This window comes from Topomyia yanbarensis, chromosome 2 (assembly GCF_030247195.1).
Source record: "Topomyia yanbarensis strain Yona2022 chromosome 2, ASM3024719v1, whole genome shotgun sequence".
Lineage (NCBI taxonomy): Eukaryota > Metazoa > Arthropoda > Insecta > Diptera > Culicidae > Topomyia > Topomyia yanbarensis.
Genome location: NC_080671.1, coordinates 445,565,967 through 445,584,529, shown reverse-complemented (window position 1 = coordinate 445,584,529; position 18,563 = coordinate 445,565,967). Strand labels below are relative to the sequence as shown.

The 18,563-nt window shown below is 36.2% G+C and overlaps 1 protein-coding gene across 1 annotated transcript in view; it reads right to left on the bottom strand.

Annotated features, from left to right (window-relative positions):
• The window catches only part of LOC131681083 (uncharacterized), a 187,697-nt gene that overhangs the window by 142,036 nt on the left and 27,098 nt on the right, over positions 1-18,563 (bottom strand). The gene's annotated exons all lie outside the window — the stretch shown is intronic.

Sequence of the window (18,563 nt, the reverse complement as noted above, 5' to 3'; positions counted from 1 at the left end):
ATGTAAGCTGATATCATCGTTCCTGGACCAACGGAGCCAGCGAGTAGATCTTGGTAATATCACCTCGACCGCTAGGATGTTAACAGACGGAACACCGCAAGGTTCGTGTCTAAGCGCGCTTCTTTTCTCGCTATACATAAACAGCCTACCAAGTGTCGTTAAATGCGAATATCATCTCTATGCAGACGATCTCCAAATATACGTATCTGGTCATAAAAACGATGTTAACAGACTTATCCAGCTGATCAACGCCGACCTCAACGCAATCCAAAATTGGACGATAGAAAACCAACTTTTTCCCAACCCCAAAAAGACAAAAGCTATAATATTCTGCAAGGAAGGTACGGTAGTGCCGCAGGAAAATATTTGGTTCTGTGGTGAATCCATTGCACTATCCAAAGAAGTCAAAAACCTCGGACTCATCATGGACTCCAACTTAAAATGGTGTGCACAAGTCAACGAAATCACAAAAAAGACCTACAACACTCTTCGAATTTTCCGACGATTTCAAGGAGTACTTTCCGTACGAACTCGTAAAAAACTCACCCAAGCAGTACTGATGCCATTCTTCTCGTACGGAGACATTGTTTTTTACCCTGGACTCTCAGCTACACAAAAAGAACAATTACACCGATGCTTCAAGTCGTCAGTGAGGTTTGTATACGGGCTACGACGGCGTGACACAACCCGATTGGTGCGACACACAATACTCGGATGCGATCTTCTCGAAAACTATCGTCGACGCATATGCCACTTTATGTATGGGGCCTACCACGGTTTGCATCCGGACTATATTAAGCATCACGCCCCAATCGGACGAAACGAACGAGCCAGATCTTTTAATATGCCACACCACACCACCAGCCTGCGAAAAAGTGTCCTAGTGTATGGAGCGTCCACCTGGAACTCGTTACCACTTTCTGTGAGGCAGCAAAATTCACTGACATCTTTCAAAGCGGCGCTCAATAGAGCCTACTAAATGAATCTTCTACTTAACAATATGTCTACACCCTGACCCACCAACTTTTCTGAAAAGTAATAATTAAAATGTCCATTTTTCCTTGACTTGATACAAAGTTTATGTAACTGACAAGTTTTCGTTCTGCTGATAAATAAATTACAAATTACAAATTCACGCTTTCATCTTTGGATTTAGAGATTTAATATCTTAGAAGCATTCATTATGCATAACAAACTGCTTCTTTCGGCTGAAACGGTTTCAGATTGTTCCTTAAAATGTCAAAGTTGAAGACATTATTTCAAATTCTAGTTGAGATAGAACGATACTTCCTTCTGCAATATTCTAGAACAATAAATTCAGAGCAACCTTGTTAAAGATGCTAACTTTTTATATCAAACCATTCTCATTTTATAAATTTCCATATCATAACCTAGGGTGTCTCTCAAAAAAGCAGTTATCGCCGTACAGTTTTTTAGTGTGATTTTTCTCACAAAAGTGCTCTTCTGTGTACTTTCAGAGCATGATAACGGGCAACTTTTATAAAAGGAAGAAAATTTTTATCTTATCTGGCTATACATAATTTTCACTGAAAAGTAGGCCCTTTTCAAATATCGATATCTCAAAAGAGGGCAAACAAAAATAGATAATTTTGATTGCATTTGAAAGACTGTACTTTTGTCTATAATATATTAAAAAATGGAGAATGCCTTTTGTCTCTCTCGAATAAATCAAATTTGAGTAAAAGTATTTATCCATATAATTCTACAGCAATAATATTAAAAAAAATCATAGATTTATGCAGATTCTGTGAAATATTGCCAAAACTTTTCAAGCATAACAAGCTTTTTATATTGCAAAAGAATTCACAAGCAAATAACTAATTACGGACGAAGTCCCACAACTACAAAAGTTCTGATTGCTGACGAGTTCATATATGGTGGCCAAGCCGGTTCTGCCAAATACTGATTAGACGAAGTCGTAACATAATACCTTGACTCACAAAAATATAGAAAATCGCTAAAGTGATTTTCGAACTGAGCCCACAGAAACATCAAATATGTGGTTTTCAAGAAAAAACCGATTTAATCCACCTATCAGTGAGATGAGACATTTCTTACACATATCACTGTTGTATTATTCATTAGCTTAACGATCACACGCTAAATTTACAAGCAACTAGATGTGAGATGTGCACGAATAACGCTTCGAATTAACTGAATACATTAAAGAAAAATAATAAAACAAAACAAAATTTAAAATAAAAAAGTTATTCATAAAATGGATAGAATTAATTAATTAATAAATCAAATTAGCTCAAATTAAAATTAGACTATATCAAAACGTAATGAAATTAAGAGAGTAAATTAAATTGTTTCAGGATAACAAGCTATCATACAATAACATAAAGGACTGGCTAAACCGAATTGATAAAATTAAGAAACTGAATAAAATATGTGAACTGGGAAAAACTAACCATTTAATAAAATGATTGAAATAATTAATATGAATAAAACCATAAAAAATTGGAATAATAAAATAAATACCTAATATGAATAATATGGATTAAATTAACTCTTTCATACCTAATTATTTTGTCGCATATATAGGGTTCCAAAACCGTTTTTCTTAAAAGTGTTAGAGTAAAGAAACGCGGAAAACCTGTTTTGATCAAGATAGATGCTTCTCTAGCAGTGTTAGAAGCTGCTGAATTTTTACATACCAATCCTTAATACACATCTCCTGCAAAGTTTTCAATAGTTTGGGCAGAAAAGGTAGCCGAAAGCAGTCCAAATTAAAAAGATTTTTCAGTTTTCGAAAATATTTGAAGAAAACGAAGATATATCAAAATATAATTTTTCACCGATAACTGAAAATGTCTCTGGCAGCACTGCTCTAGTGAAATCCAATCAAAGCAATTGTAATAACTTGAGTTCTACGGATCTTTCTTGTAACTATTAGCGCTCAAATAAACGGTGATTGTCACAATTATTAGTTTTACTTTTTTGTGAAGAAATCTTGTCCAAGCCAAAAGTTATACTGCCCATGAACGCATATTTGTCCCGTTTTCTATCTTTATGGGACTGATTTGCGAGCATGGGCAGTAAAGCTATTTGAAAATGTTGTTCATAAATAACAAGATAAAGAGAGAGTTAATAAAAGCAATAAAATGAATGGAATGAATAATATAAACAAAATAAAGAATTTTTATCACAATAAAAATGTTTAAAGTCTTTCTATCATTTTTTCATTTTGTTTGTTTTTAAGCAGTTAAATTATTAAAATGAAAAAAATCAGCGATATTAAAAAGTAATAGAATTAATAGAAGAAATTATATTGTATCTAATTAATGTTCTAGATGAAATGAATAAAGTGAATGACTGAACAAAATTAGTCAGATTATTAAAATGAATAAAAGTGTGAACCGGAAAAATATCAGAAAAAAATATTAGAAAAACGTGTTTAATCCACCTAACAGTGTGATGAGACATTTCTCATAACTCTTATCACTCTCTTCGGATATTATATCGTTTGAGAGCATTTAGAACTTGATGTTTCGCGATGTTTTTGATAACACATACTACATGGGATAGTGGCAGGATTCAGAGAATCGCTCAAATCAGCATAGGACAACAACAGTGCTAGAAATCTCAAACCAAATCAATGGGAAAGCAAAAAAAATGGCCCATAAAATAGACATACCAACGAATTATTGTTAATGCTCTGTTAATAAAATATCTATATTGTGGTGGGAAAACTGAATTTTCCTAAAGGGGTTATATACTGTACTGAAACAAAAAAAAACGATTTTTTTGAATCGATTTGAAGTTTATATTTTACTCAAATTTCCAACGCGACTGAGAACTGAGAAATCAACGCTTTTTCTTGAAAAGGGCGATACAGTGATACCATTCAAAGAAAATCAACAGTGAATATTTCCAGACTTGGTTTTATTTCCTATTTAAGAACTATTGTGTTTTTGCCTTTCTCAATAGAAAGGTATTGCAATTGCTCTGAAAACCGACTTTTTAACGGAGGCCCGGAGGGCCGAGTGACATATACCATTCGATTCAGTTCGTCGAGTTCGGCAAATGTCTGTGTGTGTGTATGTATGTGTGTATGTATGTATGTGTGTGTGTATGTGTGTGTGTATGTGAGCAAAAATGTCACTCATTTTTCTCAGAGATGGCTGAACCGATTTTGACAAACTTAGTCTCAAATGAAAGGTGCAACGTTCCCATAGGCTGCTATTGAATTTCTAATGGATCCGACTTCCGGTTCCGGAATTACAGGGTGATAAGTACGAACACGCAGAAAATGTCGATTTTAATAAATTCTGCAATGAATGTATAAAGGTGAAAAATTTTCCAAAATATGACCACAACTGCTTCGATTTGTAGTATTAGGTCACTAACATCCATTCAAAGTCTATTTGGCCACATTGGCCACCATCCTCGGTTCCGGAAGCCCCGGCGGAAGTATCTAAATTCAGAATAACAGTCACATCGGTTTGTCGGAGATGGCTAGACCGATTCGACTAAACTTGGCCTCAAATGAAAGGTATTGCGTCCCCGTAAATGGCTATTTAATTTCATCCCGATCCGACTTCCGGTTCCGGAGTTACAGGTTGTGGCGTGCGATCACATAGCAAATTGTGATTCAAACCGATACTCCGATGAAAGCAAAAAAGGTAAAAATTTCGCTAAAATGTCTCTCAAACAACTTAAATTTGCTATTCTAGGTCACCGACGGCCAACCAAACTTTCGTTGACTACATTGACCACCATAGACGGTTCCGGAAGTGCCCGGGAAAAGCGGCCATCTTTCAAAATTTACGAACTCACATCAGTTTCCCTGAAATAGTTGGGCCGATTTTCACAAACTTAGTTCCAAATGATAGCTATAATATCCCCACAGATGTCTATAAAATTTCGTACGGATCGCTTATATGGGTCCGGAAATATAGACTAAATCGTCCGGTCACATATGAAATTCCCATATAAGCCAGAACTCAAATTTTTTTTTCAAAGGGGGGACCCCATGAAATTTCAGAAATCGAATTCGTATTTTTGATGCCAAACATCTTTAAAATGCATGAAACGTCGAGATTTTATGTTATCTCGGAAAAATTTTTTTTTTGTAAAAATCGACTTTTTGGGACTTTGCCGATTTCGCACCTTTTTACATTTCTTACAAAAGAAATGTATAGGATTCGCTCAAACTTTGAAAACTTTTTCCGAGGCCCGGAGGGCCGAGTCTCATATACCAATCGACTCAGCTCGACAAATTTAGACAATGTCTGTATGTGTGTGTGTATGTGTGTATGTATGTATGTACAAAATGTCATGTAATTATCTCAGCGATGGCTGAACCGATCTTAATGAAATTAGTTTCAAATGAAAGGCCTAACGTTGCCATTTGACACTATTATTTTTGATTTTCGATATGTTGTTTACTTTCTGAGATATGGGCAATTTTGTCAAAACACGGCAGGTTTTTTGCAAATAACTTTCTAACAATACAATATTGTCACACAAATTAGAAAGCTTGTAAAAATACCTTTCTAACAAGCTATAGATTGTCTAAATCCGTGCACGAGCGGCGGAGATATTAGACATTTTGTCTTTTTAGTCCTCGCTTACCAATTTCCACTAATTAAAAATGAGATTGTTTCATACAGAGTATTGCTTTACTGGTATTTTAGGGGCAAAACTAAACCGATTTTGAATATCGGGGTATGGAAACACATCTACGTGATTCAAGGAATTCGATGTTGAGAACATTTTGTGAATTACCTTTATAATAAATGAACTATTTCTCAAAAATCAATATATAAGTTCACTTCAAAGACAAAATAATGTGTTGATAAAGAAACAGTGAGTTCTAGTATTTATTGCTTGGATTAGGCATTGCGTTCAATCATGAGGTAAATGTTGGATGGTATATCAATACACAGATCAACAAGTAATTCACCTAGTAGTGAGATAAAAGATTTCTAATTTAATTATACTTGTGGCGTCACCGAAAGCAACTGTATGTTTGAAGCCCAAACATCTAGCGAAAATTTAGCTCTTTTGCAAGATTTAGGTTTTACTGGTTATGGCACAAAAATTACTACTTACATTATTTATGATAAGAATGTAAGAATCAATATATCATAATAATATACCTATAAAAATAATGTCACTGCATTAACCATCATTTGCCATTCCTCACACGCCCCCCCCCCCCATCTCTCTCTCCCTCCCTCCCTCTCTCTCTCTCTCTCTCTCTCTCTCTCTCTCTTTCTCTCTCTGTTTCTCTTCTATCGCATCTATCTAGCTATTTCTGTATGCATTTCTAAGTTGTGTGATAAGATCTTCTGCCAATCTGAAATATTTATTAATTGTAATTGGGAAGGTTTGAGAAAACAAAACTATTTTTTGTCTGCTGCTACATCAACTCAACTTTAATTCAATTGTATTCAAAGCCTGTATCTACACTATAATTAAGGAAATTCATGGCTATATCAGAAAAATATTTGGCTTAACTGGGTAATATGAAAGTTTGACGATAGATATTTTCAAAAGAGACATTCCACGTGCGATATTTAAACTATTCGTATCTATATTGAATTTTGAATAAAATATATGCTCAAAGACTGAAAGCTGAAGCCAGCAGGATTGGAATTGCCATCAACGTTTCGAAGACAAAATGCATGAGAGGAAGAGGTTCTAGAGACGACAATGTGAACCTCCCACCCGAGTTCGGATTGACGGTGACGAAATCGAGATGGTCGACGAATTCATGTATTTGGGTTCACTGGCAACCGACGACAATGATAACAGCAGAGAAATTCAGAGACGGATCTTAGTGGGAAATCGTGCCTACTTTGGACTCTAGAGGACACTCCGGTCGAACAAAATTCGCCGCCGCACGAAGTTGATTATCTTCAAGACGGTGGTCCTCAACGGTCACGAGACCTGGACTATGCTCGTGGAGGACCAACGCGCCCTTGGAGTTTTCAAACGAAAGGTGTTGCGTACCATCTATGGTGGCGTGCAGATGGAAGACGGAACGTTGCGCAGGCGAATGAACCATGAGTTGTATCAGCTGCACATTCGTTGTATTGGTACGAACTTTCATGAAAAATAACGGATCAAAGACCAAAAACATCCACAAATTAGATCCAGGAAAAGAAGTCTCCCAAAGTACCCACTCTCGATGGGGGATGCAACTACAATGTTACAACTTATCGTCGTCCATATTTGGATATACTGAGTAGTTTGATTCATTTGATTCATTTGATTCATTTGATTCATTTGATTCATTTGATTCTTTTGATTCATTTGATTCATTTGATCCATTTGATTCATTTGATTCATTTGATTCATTTGATTCATTTGATTCATTTGATTCATTTGATTCATTTGATTCATTTGATTCATTTGATTCATTTGATTCATTTGATTCATTTGATTCATTTGATTCATTTGATTCATTTGATTTATCTGATTCATTTTATTCCTATCTTTAATTTTATGCATTTCATGTTCAGTCATTCGTTTTATTTCATTCAATTTGTTAGTATGAGTCAATTTATTCTATTAATCTTATAACTAAATATAATCTTAATTTTTATGTGCCTACTTCTCGTGAGTTCTGCAAACTAATCCAATAGTGAAATGTGTAAGAAATGTCTCATCTCACTGCTAGGTGGAATAAATCGGTTTTTCAGTTCAATATTACCGTGGCTGTTTTTTGCCTTTCTCAATAGAAAGGTATTGCAATTGCTCTGAAAACCGACTTTTTAACGGAGGCCCGGAGGGCTGAGTGACATATACCATTCGATTCAGTTCGTCGAGTTCGGCAAATGTCTGTGTGTGTATGTATGTGTGTGTGTATGTATGTGTGTGTGTATGTGCGTCTGTGTGTGTGTACGCGAACACAATCTCACTCACTTTTCTCAGAGATGGATGAACCGATTTTTACAAACTTAGTCCCAAATGAAAGGTGCAACGTTCCCATAGGCTGCTATTGAATTTCTAATGGATCCGACTTCCGGTTCCGGAATTACAGGGTGATGAGTACGATCACGCAGAAAATGTCGATTTTAAGAAATTCTGCAATGAATGCATAATGGTGAAAATTTTTCCAAAATGTGACCACAACTGCTTCGATTTGTAGTACTAGGTCATTAACAGCCATTCAAAGTCTCTTTGGTCACATTGGCCACCATCATCGGTTCCGGAAGCCCCGGCGGAAGTATCCAAATTCAGACTAACAATCACATCGGTTTCTCGGAGATGGCTAGACCGAATCAACCAAACTTAGTTTCAAATGGAAGATGTTGCGTCCCCGTAAATGGCTATTAAATTTTATCCCCAACCGACTTCCGATTCCGGAGTTACGGGTTGTGGCGTGCGATCACATAGCAAATTGTGATTCAAACCGATACTCCGATGGAAGCAAAAAAGGTAAATATTTCGCTAAAATGTTTCTCAAACAACTTAACTTTGCAGTTCTAGGTCACCGACGGCCAAAAAAACTTTCGTTGACTACATTGACCACCATAGACGGTTCCGGAAGTGCCCGGGAAAAGCGGCCATCTTTCAAAATTTACGAACTCACATCAGTTTCCCGAAATGGTTGGGCCGATTTTCACAAACTTAGTCCCACGTGATAGCTATAACATCCCCATAGATGTATATAAAATTTCGCACGGATCGCTTATATGGGTCCGGAAATATAGACTAAATCGTTCGGTCACATATGAAATTCCCATATAAGTCGGAACTCTAATTTTTTTCAAAAAATTTCAGAAATCGAATTCGTATCTTTAAAATGCATGAAACGTCGAGAGTTTATGTTATCTCGAAAAAAATTTATTTATGAAAATCGACTTTTTGGGACTTTGCCGATTTCGCACCTTTTTTCAGTTCAATATTACTGTGGCTGTTTTTTCTTTTACAAAATTTTAGAACTCGAATAATGATTTATTTTCCTGTATATGGTTGTCATGTGATGTATAATAATAAAATGTAGAATATGCATTTAAAAGTTTTTAATGAATATAAACAACGCACACATTCTCGTGATTCATGATTGAGAAAGGCACAATTGCACCGCTAGGTGGATTAAAATAGGTTTTTTTTCAAAATTTTAGAACTCGAACTCTTTTAATGAATATAAACAACGCACACATTCTCGTGATTCATGATTGAGAAAGGCACAATTGCACCGCTAGGTGGATTAAAATAGGTTTTTGACATCTTAGCTTGCATGATTCAGTGATCGAAACCCAAAACTTAATAAAGTATTTGAAATTATTAAATTAAAATTTGTTTTTGCTATTGAAATTGACAAAATGATAGTATCGCCCCTTTGGCGATTGTTTACTTTTTCGGTCCCATCTATCAACATTGAAGTATCGCCCTTACGTTTTTTTACAATAACTACTGTTCTACACCACCGATTTCGTCCGGGTTTTTTCAATAGAGATCATTGTTACTATTTACAGCTGGTATCAGCTTGATAATCCTAAAAAAATACGAAAATAACAGTTTCGCCTCTAAACTGCTAGCAAAAAAAGTATCGCCCTGTTTGTTTGCATGGAGCGTGGAGGGCGAAACTTTAAATAAACAAAAATACAGTTTCGCCCGTTGTATTTTTTGCTGTAGTTTAAGAAAGCAATATCGTAGAATCAAAATTTTTAGGTTAATTTGTTTCGTTTCAAAGCCCTCATTCGCATGTAAGAGAAAAGCCCTATGTTTACATTTGTAAGTATCGCCCTTTTCACAAAAAAGCGTTGAAATGAAATCGCAGCTCCTGATATCACGCTATCTCTGAAGTACATGCGTGCATAGTTTCAAATTTTACTTCGACATCGACTTTTTCTAAAGGTGACTTCCCGGTAGGATTCTTGATTTGAATTATTATTGCTAATCCTAATGCCAAAGAACAAATAAAAACCTCACGAAAACGAACCGTTTGGGAAAATCATCATCATTACTGGAACTTTCATTTTCACGAAACTTTTCGATAACCTTCCGTCACTTGCGTTAATGCACTGGGTGCACAGTGCTCTGAAAATCTAGCGAAATCGTCTTAGGGCACCAGGGGGTCTGTAAAGAATACTAAAAAATAATTTCTATTCCATAATTTTCAGTTCAGCAATTCGAGAGATCGTGCTCACCGCAAGCCATGAAAAATAGACTACGTTGTGAAGCGATGGTCACTATTTATTAAAAAAATCACGGTTAAATAAAAAAAAAACTATTAAAAAATTTCAAATCGTTTATAATTTTCACAAACCTATTATGAAAAATTGTGTAATAAGCTTTCGTAATATTGTGTAGGAAAAAAGCTGAAAATTTGAAAAGAAATCTGAGGATTATGATTGATTACAGAACTCTGGAATTTTCTATTGGAATGTTTTCAGGCATGAATTTGATATTGATGCTATTAGACAACTGTGAAATCAAGACCAATAGATCAGTTACATATCAGGACCCCATTCCAACAATTTATCAAAAGTCCTCATGATGTTTACAACAACAGGTTATCAATCTACGGATCAGATAATGTTATTGTTTGTTTGCATCAATAAATTTTCAACTCCAATCCAAATTTTTTTGTGTGTGGTGGGGGGGGGGGCTGTATGGTGTTAAAACTTTCTCTTGGCTACGCCGTTGCTTGGAGTTATTTATTTCGCTTTTCATTTTCCGAAAGGTTTCAGATCGATCCGATGGTCATAAGTTAGAAAAATTGCAGTCAGAAGGTTCGCACAAATGAACATTTTTGCACTGATAAGTTATCAAGTTCCTTCCAGACAACTTGGAAGTGTTCGGTGATTATTTCTAGCGGTTGTAGATAGAAAAATGAAATACAAAATTCGATTTATCGAAATAATGTTTGGCTTATTTCAATGGATTATTACTATATTGAACAATAAATAGGAGACGAAGAGTAATCCACAAACAACAAGCTTATAACTTTTAAAGTATTCAAAACAGTTATTTGAAGTCTTCAGTAAAGTTATTCGCAAAAGTAAGAGCTACAAATTTGTTGAAGGCATCATTTCGATATAATCACTTCCAAGAAAATTTGTGAAAATATCTCACTCATAGGGGGATTAATCAGCAAAAGCACAATACCAAAAGAAAGGTCATATTGCCTCCATTAAATTCTCCGAAGATACTATTGACCTAAAATAAGCCGTTTTGGCGTTAATAATAGATTACATGTTTTTGGTGATATTTCTGGCAATGGGAAATGATAGAAATCTTTCGTCCGCATTTAATGTTAAATATCTCTTTTGATAATAGTCCGATTTCAACAATCTATAGCTTGTTCGAAAGGTATTCGTTTAAGCTGTCTAAAAACATATAAATTGTTAATCTATATTGTCAATTCCGGCAGATAATTTAAAAAAACTGCAAAAAACGCCATTTTTACGCATTCAAACATTCATATCTTAAAAACTAAACATCAGAATCAAAAACAAATTAATAGCGTTCATACTGTTTTTTAGTTCATTAATTTAAAATTGGTTTGGATAAGATCGGTTCAGCCATTGCTGAGAAACACGAATGAGAATTTGTCCGTTACATACACACACACACAGACACACACACACAGACATTGTCCCAAATCGTCGAGCTGAGTCGATTGGTATATAAGACTCGGCCCTCCGGGCCTCGGAAAAAATCTTGAAAGTTTGAGCGAATTCTATACATTTCTTTTATAAGAAATGTAAAAAGTGAATAAAATAAATTAAATGAATAATTCGAATAAGATACATAAGATAATAAACTGATCGGAATGCATACAAAGAATTAAATGAATACAATAGATAAAATTAGGTCACATAAACAAAATAAATAAAAACAATGCTAAATGAAAAAAATCTTTAAAATGAAATGATCATATATTTATTATTAGTCAAATATTCAAAATGCAAAAAATAAACCAAACGAATATAATACATTAAAGAAATGAGCTGGAAAAAATGAGAATATATAATATTTTAAGAAAGTTGTTGAAATGAAGTAAATGAATAAAACGAATTTCACGAATTCCAAAACCATTGTTCCAGAATATTCTGAAATGTTTGTGAAAATCCCATTGCAAAGAACACGTTTTCGTTCTTCTTTTCTTGACGGAATTTTTAGGATTATCTGGTGTTTCTACTTTATTGATGGTCCTTAATTAGTCATCAGAAAATCTAGAAATCAGGAATTTGTTTTGGAATGAAAATATATCTTTTTGGTTATAGAAATCTGAAGAATGATTTTGTATAGAATGGAATTTTCAGGTCCAGTATTTTAACGCGTAATTAGAAATAGTAAACTAAGAAAAGGCCACCTGTAAATAGTATTCATTCGCATTGAAATATCTAGAAAAGAGTGTCAAGTGTCCAGGCTATGTTGGCAATTATATTATTGTCGATGGCATAAAACTCGTACATGCAGTCGATTACAATGCAGTCTTTTTCCACCCATCCTTATTACTTGCGAATTGATTCGTTCGGAACTCTCGTTCTGGAGATATGGGTTAATGAGTCCTATGCAAAGCAATACCATTGCAAAGAAATGGATCAAATTACCAGAATAAGTACTTAAATTCAACGAAAACCCAGTTAGTATTGAAAGTGCCCCTGGACTGCTTTGAGACACGAACATTCTTGAAATTACATGTCGTATTTTTTCGCAAATAAATATGCTTTTAGTCACATTGATCATGAAAAAGGTATATTGGGGTTTTCAGTACAACTCTGTGTCAGTTGTGAGGAATGGTAAATGATGGTTAGAGCTATGACATTATTTTTGTTTATAGTGCGAAATTTTGATTCCTTAAATCTTTATTTTCAATAATGCAACTGATAAATTTTCGCTACAATTTTGTTATTCAAAAATACAGTTGCTCTTGATGATGCTACGAGTATAATATGAATATGAATTATATTAGAAATCTATTTTCTCACTACTAGGAGGATTACTTGATGTATTCATATACCATCTAACGTTTATCTTACGAGTGAACGCATTGTTCAATCCAACGGGTAAATACATCAACTCTGGACAATGACGGTGGATGTAGCGTAGTTGGTAAATCGATTGCCTTGTACACAGCGCACCTGGGTTCGAGTCCCGACCCCGCACATAGGGTTAGAAATTTTTCATAAGAGATTTTTCTAACCCGAAGAGGCGAATGACCTTAAGGTTAAAACCTCTATAATCGAAATAAAAAAAACTCTGGACAAATTTGCACTTTGAAGTGAATTTACACATTATTTTGTCTTTGAAATGAACTTGCTTATTAATTTTTGAGAAATAGGTAATTGATTATTAAGTAAATTCACAAAATGTTTTCGGAATCAAAATCCTTGAATCACGCAGATGTGTTTGCATACCCAGGTATTCAAAATTGGTTTAGTTTTGACCCTAAAAAACCAGCAAAGCAATACTCTGTATGGAACGGTCTTGGCTTTAGTTAGTGGAAATTGGTAAGCGAAGAATGAAAATACAAAATGTTTAATATCTCCGCCACTCGTGAACGGATTTTGACAATCTATAGCTTGTTAGAAAGGTATTTTCATAAGCTTTTTGTTTGTTTTTATTTCACGTGATATAGTTGCCCTGTTCGAATGTTATTCGCTTCAAACCAGCCCTGTTTTGACAAAATTACCCATATCTCAGAAAGTAAACAACATATCGAAAAACAAAAATAATAGTGTCAAATGGGAGCGTTAGGCCTTTCATTTGGAACTTGTTTCATTAAGATCGGTTCAGCCATTGCTGAGATAATTACATGACATTTTGTACATACATACATATACACATACACACATATACACACACACATAGAGACATTGGCTCAATTTGTCGAGCTGAGTCGATTGGTATATGAAACTCGGCCCTCCGGGCCTCGGAAAAAGTTTTCAAAGTTTGAGCGAATCCTATACATTTCTTTTGTAAGAAATGTAAAACATGAAATGATCCGACCTTATTCAAGCAAACTTTAACATCAGTCTACTTTCTACTTTCGGTCTAGTCTGACCATAAATCAAGCCACTAGCAGCCTCTCGATCTAGTGTGCATTGTCTAGAGAACAATGGAAGTATTGCCTTCATTCTTGCTATCTTGAATAAAGTGGACGAAAAAGCTCTGCTTGAACCCAACGCCGTGGTCGTTGACTTCCAATTTTGTTCTAAACGACCGAATTTTCACGAAATGAAGGAAAAATTACGGTAAAAATGGAGTATAGGATTACGGAAGTCGTCTATCTTTAGTATCATTTTTTTTCGAAATGCAGTATTCATATCATTCAACCCGTTACCCCAAGCCAAACATTTCGTTTTGCTGAACTACTTAAAATACGTGAATTAATATTTCCGTGTATAAAGAAAATGACTATATAGAAGTAAGGCTACTTAACCTAGAATTCTTTATACTTGATACTAGGAGAACTTTCTTCCCGGGAATTCGTTACGGTATTATTGTGGTGAGGATGCGGCTCGAAAGACCCACCCCTTCTTCTTTTACTATAAAACTAAAAACACACGGAGCTACCATTAAACAAACAACGTCAGTTACCTATGAGTGGCAAACTCCTACGTGGAAGTACTGTAGTCAGACCGCACGGAAGATGCAGAGAAGAATGCATCTCAACCGATTGCCAACTCATCTACGGCAAACCAATCCAAAACAGAGTTTTAAATACCAATGCCTGAACCACAAACGGTTGCCAAATGTAGGGTAGATGTTCAGGCCCTAATAACAACCGCAAAAGAAACTTCCAACACCCAAAAATGAACTGAAAGCAACATCGGCGAGGAAGTGAATAACAATGACGACCGATTTACGCAGGATACCCCTAAGTGCAAGAACCTCTGATAAGTTTTACATTTTTTACTTATTATTAAAATGTTAAAGATCTACGACTCCGTTGACCTACCTATAGTCGCGGTCGTGGCACAAAACGAATAAAAAAGAAATAAAATTTAACAGCGATAAGTAGCTTAAACGAACCGTGATTGAAGTATGTCGGTAAATAATATAACATATTTTCACACTCTTATATCTTCTTATATTTAGCTTTCCCAGCATCAACCTATAAGCGGTACTTTAAGACTCACTAAACTGGTGTGCGCTTCAGCGGTGAAGTAAAAATATTCCTTCGACATTTAACTGTAACGAGGGTAATAAAGTAAAGAACGAATGTTTATGATACTATTCCTGTAAGTGATTCGTAAATAAATCATCTGCCATGGTTCGTGCAAGACGGGGTCTTCCTGTTTCCTTAACTCGGTTCAGGTTCACGACCTTTTTCTGACAAGCTTCTGGAGACAGCCCATATGCTATCGGAAACATTAGAAAGGTGGACATGGGAGGGGGAATTTCATCATAAAAACATATTCTCGATAAATCGAAAACGGTTCCCCACCCATTCGAGCGAGTTGGTTCGGAAAGGGGTGGCCGGGTGGATTCCTGCGCCATTTTCCGCTTCTTGATTTAATGTCCTGATTCTTCTTCATACCGTCATAATGTGTCGAGATTCTGCAACCTCCTAGGAGTGCTTTAGTTTAACCCTCTTCGCCTTTAACTCTGTTTTCTATGTATTACGAAAGAGAGAGAAAAAAAATGAAAGAAAAATATGATCAAGGGCGACAGTGATAAAAGCTTTCCTTCCGCATCTTCCTGAACGTTCGACTCCTTCGGTACTTTTTTCCAGCCTATCTGACATCCATTTTTCAGCAAATGGGAGGCAAACTTTAAATCAATATTGACTGCGACTTTCGAAGCATGAGTAAATGATGAAAGACAGTCGACGGAGGGTTACTAGAAGGATTTACCACAAAGTTATCTGGTCGAAAATTTAACCGCTCTTTAAAATCTCTTAACAAAACACAGAATGGCTCAGTGAACGCAACCAGATCCACTATATTTCACTTTATTTCGGGCATGAGCTGACGGTTTCCAACAATAGCCACTTATTTCGTAACCGTTACTAAGCTCGCACATAAAACACTGCCACCGAGGAAAGATACCTACCTCGAGCCAATCTCGGTTCGGTTGCCAGCCATCTGTTCCTTCTGTTGCCACCCACCACACACGGCCGGGGGGAGAGGGGGTGCTCGGGTGTAGCTGAAGGCACGCCAGCGTCTTCCAAACCAGCATCCAGTGAGCTGCCAGTTTTGAAGCAAATCAGCAACAATCTTCCGGCACGATGATTCGATTTGGCGAAAGGAATGGCCCCGAAGACCGGATATATTGATTCCTCGAGAACGACAAAGATAATCACGACATTCCCGGAATCGGCTGGGCGTCGTGCGTCGCACGAGACAGCAACAAGTGAAGGAGAAATTAAATATAATCGAAGCAATTAATTTTAATTCAATCAATCGAGCCCGGGTGGAATGGCCCTGTGGCTATCAGAATGATGCTACGTTGTTGCCGTTTTCGGGGATGTAGCTACAACGCTCCAGTTTTGTTTCCGAAATCGTCATAAAAGAAAAAAATCTGAACCACTCTCAACACCCTTTATGCAATCTTCTAACCGTTCATTAATTATTTCCCAATTTCCATAAACACGCAATCGGGTTTCGAAATAAGCCGCACAATGACGCCATTGACAAGATTTGATCAATCCGTGGCCCACGGCAAACTAAACGAAAGACGAGTCGCACCGACGCGTCGTTTGTTTCGTTGGCAGTTAGAAGATGGAACCGTAATTTCGATAAAATACTCATTGCCGCTACTTAATGTAATCAAGTGCTCGGATTAGAAGAGAGCTTGGCGAAAGAAAATCATCTGCCGGAGGTCATTGACGACGACGATTGGTGGAGAACGAGCGTTGCCTTGGCGTGTAATTGATGTGCTGAATAAGTAGGACATTTTGAAAAGAAGACTCTAACCCTACACCAATATTAATACCTACTTATTGTGGTGGTAATTGAAGTGAAGTGCTACGAGTCCGTTGTTATCCCCGAACCATAGTCATTATCGTGGAAGGGTCATTTGATTTCATTGTCGCTGACGCTCGTAACCCGAACGGATGAATATTTATGTTTTAGCTAAGTTAATGTTGCTGTTACTAAATAGATGAGCTTTGGACAGTTTGTAGAGGAAACTAAGCACGGCCAGTGAGCAAATGTTCCCGGAGATAATCGCAGAAATCAATTTAATCTATAGTTAAACAGGACGTCACAGCAAATACCCCCTAAGAAAACGATGTTTCAAAATCGTCCAATGCCACTATTGTACTTATGGCTTAGACTACACATACTGAAAAATATGAACTATATCGACGACATGAAATCAAGCTAGGTAAACGAAAATTACAAAACGTAATTCACGAAATGACTAAATATAATTATTAGTTTTAGCATTGGAAATTCTTTACTCGACTATAAGTAGATCCGTCTTAAAACCACTCGGGGCCCCTGAACACCAGTCTTCCCAAATGGACATCGAGCACCATGTTCGCTCTAATTCTGTGCTCATCCTACACCATTATTTCGTGTGCAAACTCGAACACGCTAATGCATACCAAAACACGAGCACATGTTCGTCTGCACAACCGAACCCCATGTACGTACGCGGTGTTCGTACACACAGGTTCTTGATACTAGTTTTCTCTTTCTCTCACCCATCATCACTAGCATTGACTCGTTCTGTTTTGTGTGTGCCTTTCTTATGTGCGCACACGGTGTACGTACACGGTGTTTAAACCTAAGTCTGCACATCGCTCGCTGGGGGTTCGGAGTTCAATGCGAACCTGTACACAAAGGCATGTTTGAGGTTGAACGCGTGCACGAAATTTTGTAGACGGGTGCAAACTTGTCGATGTTCATGGGAAGACTGCTGAACACTATTGAACGAAAGGGCCTCTATAGTTGAACAGACGAAAACAGATTGAGAGTGACGTTCAATGAATATAATTAAGCGTCACACCACAAAGTTAAAATCAGCATATCAAGGGTTCCAGAATGGGACGATTTGGTAATTGAAAAGATAAGAAAGAATTGGCAATCCTTACTTTCATTACGTTGTTTGAGGATGAAGAGTTTCTCGACCATTTCCAGACCAACAAAGATTTTTTCGTACTTCATGATGCGCATGTATAACTGCGTGAATATTGCAACATCTATTGTATATGCATATTATATGTCAATAGATGCCAATCTTCATCGGTGGATGGGCGAACATTGGTAGTTTAGAAATTAGCCCTACACGGAAAAAAATTGTTCCCAAAATCGTGAATAAAGTGCCATTAATTCTGGAATAATCATGTTTTTACGTTACGAAAACAGGACCATGAGCAAAAATCATGGCTTTTATAATAATGTTAAATTTCCCTTCAGTAACGCCCGCATACCGCTTTCATTAGTGAAAATATTTGTTTTGTGAACTTCAGTCACAGTTTCCGCGAAGTTATTTCTGATTTGATTCTCAGTACGCGAACTAGTTCACAACTTTATGGACATTATTCATAAAACCAGAGGTTGACTCATGATTTTTTTCATCGAAATAGGAATATTAGTTCACAAAATAAAAATATTCTGGCTATTTTTTCGTCAACTATTGCAAGAAATTCGGAATTTTATTCATGAATCCATTCA